Source organism: Alosa alosa, chromosome 21 (genome assembly GCF_017589495.1).
Source record: "Alosa alosa isolate M-15738 ecotype Scorff River chromosome 21, AALO_Geno_1.1, whole genome shotgun sequence".
NCBI lineage: Eukaryota > Metazoa > Chordata > Actinopteri > Clupeiformes > Clupeidae > Alosa > Alosa alosa.
Window position 1 is genome coordinate 1,786,189 of NC_063209.1, and position 6,063 is coordinate 1,792,251.

Sequence of the window (6,063 nt, forward strand, 5' to 3'; positions counted from 1 at the left end):
GAAACGTGATGTACTTAAAATGTACTCAAATAGGGTAGGCTACAACTGGAATGATTGAAACATTGAAACATTCCAGTTTTCTAGTGCAACGACAGTAGACAGACATAATTTGGACAAAACAACATATTGTAACGATATGATAGCAACACACACAGTTGTCCAATCAAAGGTTTAATGCGGAAGCGGGAATCAGCCAACACATAGACCAAGACACCATTACATAGGAAACACAAGGGAAGTCAATAAAACAAGCACGATACACGAACAGGGTTGTCACATACAATAAAACACATGAGGTAAAACCTAAAGAAAGACTACACAAGCTAACACATACATGACAAGGAAAACACAATTACACTAACTAAAACCGACATTACACAAACCAGCATTCACACACATTGCATTCTGGGAGGCTAGCAGTCAGTCCAAAAGGCACCGACGTTACAATATTAACCTCCATTGCTCAGCCAAATACTACTACATTCGATGGTCAAAAGTAAACTTCATTAGCGGTTTATTTATTTTTGTATTATTGCATTGCATGTAAATGTAATGGACTATTATCACTCTTCTTATTATCTGTTATTAGAGTGCATGAAAAATACACTCTATTGTTATCTGATTTATTACAGTGCATGAAAATGCACTGTACTGTTCTTCCTAGGCTTCTTATTAGAGTGCATCTCTACTGTTATCCGATTTATTACAGTGCATGAAAATGCACTGTACTTTTCTTCCTAGGCTGCTTCTTCTTATTACAGTGCATGAAAATGCACTGTACTATTCTTCCTAGGCAACAACTTCTTATTACAGTGCATGAAAATGCACTGTACTGTTCTTCCTAGGCAACAACTTCTTATTATTACAGTGCAGAAGTGCATCATGCACTGTACTGTTCTTCCTAGGCAACAACAACAACAACTTATTATTATTATTACAGTGCATGAAAATGCACTGTACTGTTCTTCCTAGGCAACAACAACTTCTTATTATTAGTCCGCTTTCCACTTTTTCCGTACGCAATTTCTCTTGAACAGTTTAACTTAGAAACTTCATTCAAACTTTGTAACGTAGGTATTCAAACGGACCAAGCTGCTATGTCTTTTCAACTTTGAAACTTTTATACTTTTTAAAAACTTTTTAAAAATCCCCATAGACTTAACATTGCCGATTGTGACATCATAATACGGCCGTTAAGCAATTAGAATCCTATGGCAGGTGTTCAGGCCACCTGGATCAACTGCCAGTCTCAGGCTTTAAGCATACAATCTGGGTCAATTAAGACTACACATCCTATTCAACTGTTTCCTCTGCCCAAAACTGTTTCAAAATAAAAGTCCTCACTACAATAATCCACTGTTAAAGCCCCCCTGTGTAACGTTTTCAGTTGTTTGTTAACTAAATCAACATTTACCATTCATAAATGTGGCCTCATTCATGTTTAATTATGACCACCACCCATTCGAAGCATACCTATTGGCTTAGAAATCCTCATTTAAATCTACATAGCACAGGGGCTTACTAGAAATGTACATGCCATGTTAAAATACCGTGGCCAGCAAGGGACATAACATGCGAATACAGCTCAGTCTTTGGCGTCTGGATGCATAGAAAAACATTAGCTTGGATTCATCTGCAGAATTTCCCTACATTTAGCAATGTAAGTTACGAGCCCATTTTCTACAAGTCATATCTTCCTAACAGTCCGACATTGACATTGTATTTTCCAACAAAATAAATAAAGAGAAATAACTTTGTTCATGATCCGTCACCAACTCACTTGATCTCTAGTTTCTAGACCCAGAGACAGTTGACAACCTAACCTAACATAGTTATGCTAGGACTAATAGACCACAAAGTTGCTGAACGTGTTATTTCAGTTTAGTTTGCAACAATATAGTTTAACCAAAGTCCTTAGCTGCAGTAGCCTACTACCTAGCCGTTCCCATTCACTTTCCGTTTACTGTGCTAACGATAGCTAGCTAGCTTTCGGTCCCGAAAAGAGTTGCATTGGCATTGCACACAAGCAATGGCAATAAAATAGTACACAAAATGTTATGAATATGTTGTTATTGCTTATTCAAAGCGTAACTCTCGCCAAAATGCATCCTAGGGTGTTTTTGTCAATGTACCCGAGTCAAACTTTTCGTGGAATGGGAGTCGATAGCCTACTATTTTGATGTGTCAAAATCGCTATTTTAAAACACTAAGAAGGCTCAACACAACGTGAAACTTTAATTGAAGTATCATCAGTGTCTCTACACATGAACTTGAGCATTGAGAACATTGTTAGTGTACACATAGTTTACTAAAAAAAAAGGTTTTGGACAACTCACTCCTTGACTGATGGCAGCGAGCACAAAACCCAAGTGAGTTGTTCAAAACCTTTCTTTTAGTGAACACTGTGTACACGAACAATGTTCTCAATGCTCGAGTTCATGTGTAGAGACACTGATGATACTTCGATCGAAGTTTCATGCTGTGTCGAGCCTTCTTAGTGTTTTAAAAATAGCGATTTTGACGCGATCATGACGCGATCATCAAAATAGTTCCCATTCAAAAGTCCACAACACGGACAAGCTTGAAAGTGGCGCTTCAGACATAATTATGCTTTTAAACGAAAGTTTGACTCGTGTACATTCACAAAACACCCTAGGGTGCATTTTGGCGAGAGTTACGCTTTCAGAGAGAAGTTTATGCTTCAACGTGCTAGGACTCCAGAACTAGTGTCAGTTTTGATGTTCTTGAATTTCTTACACAGGGGGGCTTTACTGGTCTACTTTTAAACTATCTATCTATTTAACTAGCTGTCTATCAACAACTTTTAAACTATCTACATTCAACTTTTAAACTTTTAAACTATATACATTCAACTATCAAACAGTCTACTTTTAAACTATTATTAAACTATGTATTAAACTAGCTGTCTATCAACAACTTTTAACTTGTCATCAACTATGTCAACACTTGTCATCAACTATGACTTCTACCCACTGTAGCTAGTTAGCATGGTTAGCATACTTAGCATTGCTAACATTGTTAGCATTTTTAGCAAAACTGCTAAAAATAATTAGCTAGGTTAGCTAAGTCACATGGTAAGCATAGTTAGCATGTTAGCATTGTTAACATGCTAATTAGCATAGTTAGCATAACAACTAAAAATGATTAGCTAGGTTAGCTAAGTCATATGGTTAGCATAGTTAGCATTGTTAGCATAACTACTAAAAATGATAAGCTAGGTTAGCTAAGTCACATGGTTAAATAGTTAGCATGTTAGCATTACTAACATAGTTAGCATATTTAGCAAAACTGCTAGAAAACGTTAGTTAAGTTAGCTAAGTAGCACGGTTAGCATAGTTAGCATTGCTTGAAAACGTTAGCTAAGTAATATGGTTAGCATGTTAGCATTGCTAACATAGTTAGCATGTTTAGCAAAACTGCTAGAAAACATTAGCTAAGTTAGCTAAGTAGCATGGTTAGCATTTTAGCATTGCTAACATAGTTAGCATGTTTAGCAAATCTGCTAGAAAACGTTAGCTAAGTAACATGGTTAGCATGTTAGCATTGCTTAAATAGTTAACATTTTAGCAAATCTGCTAGAAAACATTAGCTAAGTAGCATGGTTAGCATAGTTAAAAATGTTAGCATAACTGCTAGCAAACATTAGAGCTATTCCAACTTTCAGTTATCGTCAAATATCTACATATACACAGCCATTAAACTATTTGAATATCAACATTCATTAAACTTCCAGTCTGTCAACAACTTTTAAACTATTTACCTTCAACTTTTAAATGGTCTACTTTTAAACTATCATTAAACTATCTATCTATTAAACTAGCTGTCTATCAACAACTTTTAAACTATCTACATTCAGCCTTTAAACAGTCTACTTTTAAACTATCAACTTTTATTGAGCTATGCAACCACCATGTCTGTTCAAGGATCACCGCAGTAACAAGCTCTGTATTATCTGTTTTAACTATACATAATATTTTACATCACAACTTTTGCATTTTCATGCACTGGTAATTGCGTTTCTAGTTCTTCTTCTAACGCGTTTAATGCAGCTTCAACCGTTTAACGTAGACATTTCATTCAAACTATGTTACGTAGGTCTTACTTAGGACATGGGTGCTATGTATTTTTCAGCTTTGTAACTTTTAAACTATTAATTAAAAACTATTACAATTTCCCCATTGACTTAACATTGCCCTTTATGACATCATAGCAATTAGAATCTTCTGCCAGGCCACCTGGATCAACTGCCAGTCTCAGGCTTTAAGCATACAAACTGGCTCTATTAAGACTACACATCCTGTTGAACAGCTTCCTCTCCCAAAAACTGTTTCAAAATAAAAGTCCTCACTACAATATTTCACTGTTAAACAATTTAACCCTTTAAACTACTGAACTTTTTAACTGTTCAGCCATTGTAACTGTTACTTGTCTTCAACCATGACTCCTACCCACTGTAGCTAATTAGCATGGTTAGGATAGTTAGCTAGTTAACATTGCTAACATTGTTAGCATTTTTAGCAAAACTGCTAAAAATGATTAGCTAAGTTAGCTAAGTAACATGGTTAGCATAGTTAGCATGCTAGTTAGCATAACTACTAAAAATGATTAGCTAGGTTAGCTAAGTCACATGGTTAGCATAGTTAACATTGTTAGCATGCTAATTAGCATAACTACTAAAAATGATAAGCTAAGTTAGCTAAATCACATGGTTAGCATAGTTAGCATGTTAGTTAGCATTGTTAGGATAACTGCTAAAAATGAATAGCTAAGTTAGCTAAGTCACATGGTTAGCATGTTAATATTCTTAGTATTTTAGCATAACTGCTATAAATTATTAGCTAAGTCACATAGTTAACATTGTTTGCATAGTTAACAGCATTAACATTATTAGCATTTAAAAAAAAACTGCTAGAAAACATTAGCTAAATTAACTAAGTAACTTGGTTAGCATTATTATCTTTGTTAACATAGTTAGCATAACTGCTAGCAAACATTAGAGCCATTCCAACTGTCAGTTATTGTCAACTATCTACCTAAATAATTTAACCATATAAACTATCCACCTATTTAACTGTTCAGTCATTCCAACTATATTAAACCTCATCTACCTAGCAACCAATATAGTTTTACTCTGTATGATATTTTACCTCATATTTTTGCATTTTCATGCACTGTATTTCCTTCAGGAAATGCTTTTCTAGTTATTATTCTTCTTCCGACCAAATTCGACGTTTAATGACACTAAAACCACTGAACCGTTTGACGTCATTCAAACACTCCTACAAAGTTCTTGTAACGGACAATTGTACAATGTCATTTTTACATTTGTGAACTTTATACTTTTTGAGATAATTACGATAAACACGAGTTAACATTGACCGCCGTGGCAGCAACTTTTAGCATTATGACGTGACCTCCAGCTGAAAGCAATCAACCGCGGCTGCAATCTTTCTACCACTGGAGCGATGCACTGGAGCTGTGAGTCTTCTGAACGTTTTGAACGTCTTCGCCTGCCGTGATACTTTACTTGCTCGTAAAACTCTCCTTCAGAGGCACATTTCTCTAATTACAGACAAGGTAAGTGGTCCGACTTTTGGTATTTGACTCATTTATGTCGTCAAACATTATGTTACGTTGCAGTCTATAGGCCTACTATGGGCTATGTATGAAATGATACTGTAGGTCACAAATAGCCAAACTAACGTTATAACGTTAGCACTACGGTAGTTCTAACGTTAGGGGAATAGTTAACGATAACACCCTATCCATTGATATTTATTATGTAAGGAAACCCACCTAATCAACGTTAATATGTCGTCAACTATAAAGTGACCGGTTAGCTGTAGGTTTCGATAACGTTAGCTAACAACATCAAACCTAACGTTGCTCCCAGCTAAGCACTGACGTTAACGTTACATTTGCTCACTAACCAGCAGTGTTTTAACTAACGTTATTACACGGCTCTTCAGAGTGCTGCAGAAAGTTCCATTTACATGAATGGGCCTTCCCAATGTTCGGGCCTATGTTAAATCTATATAAATC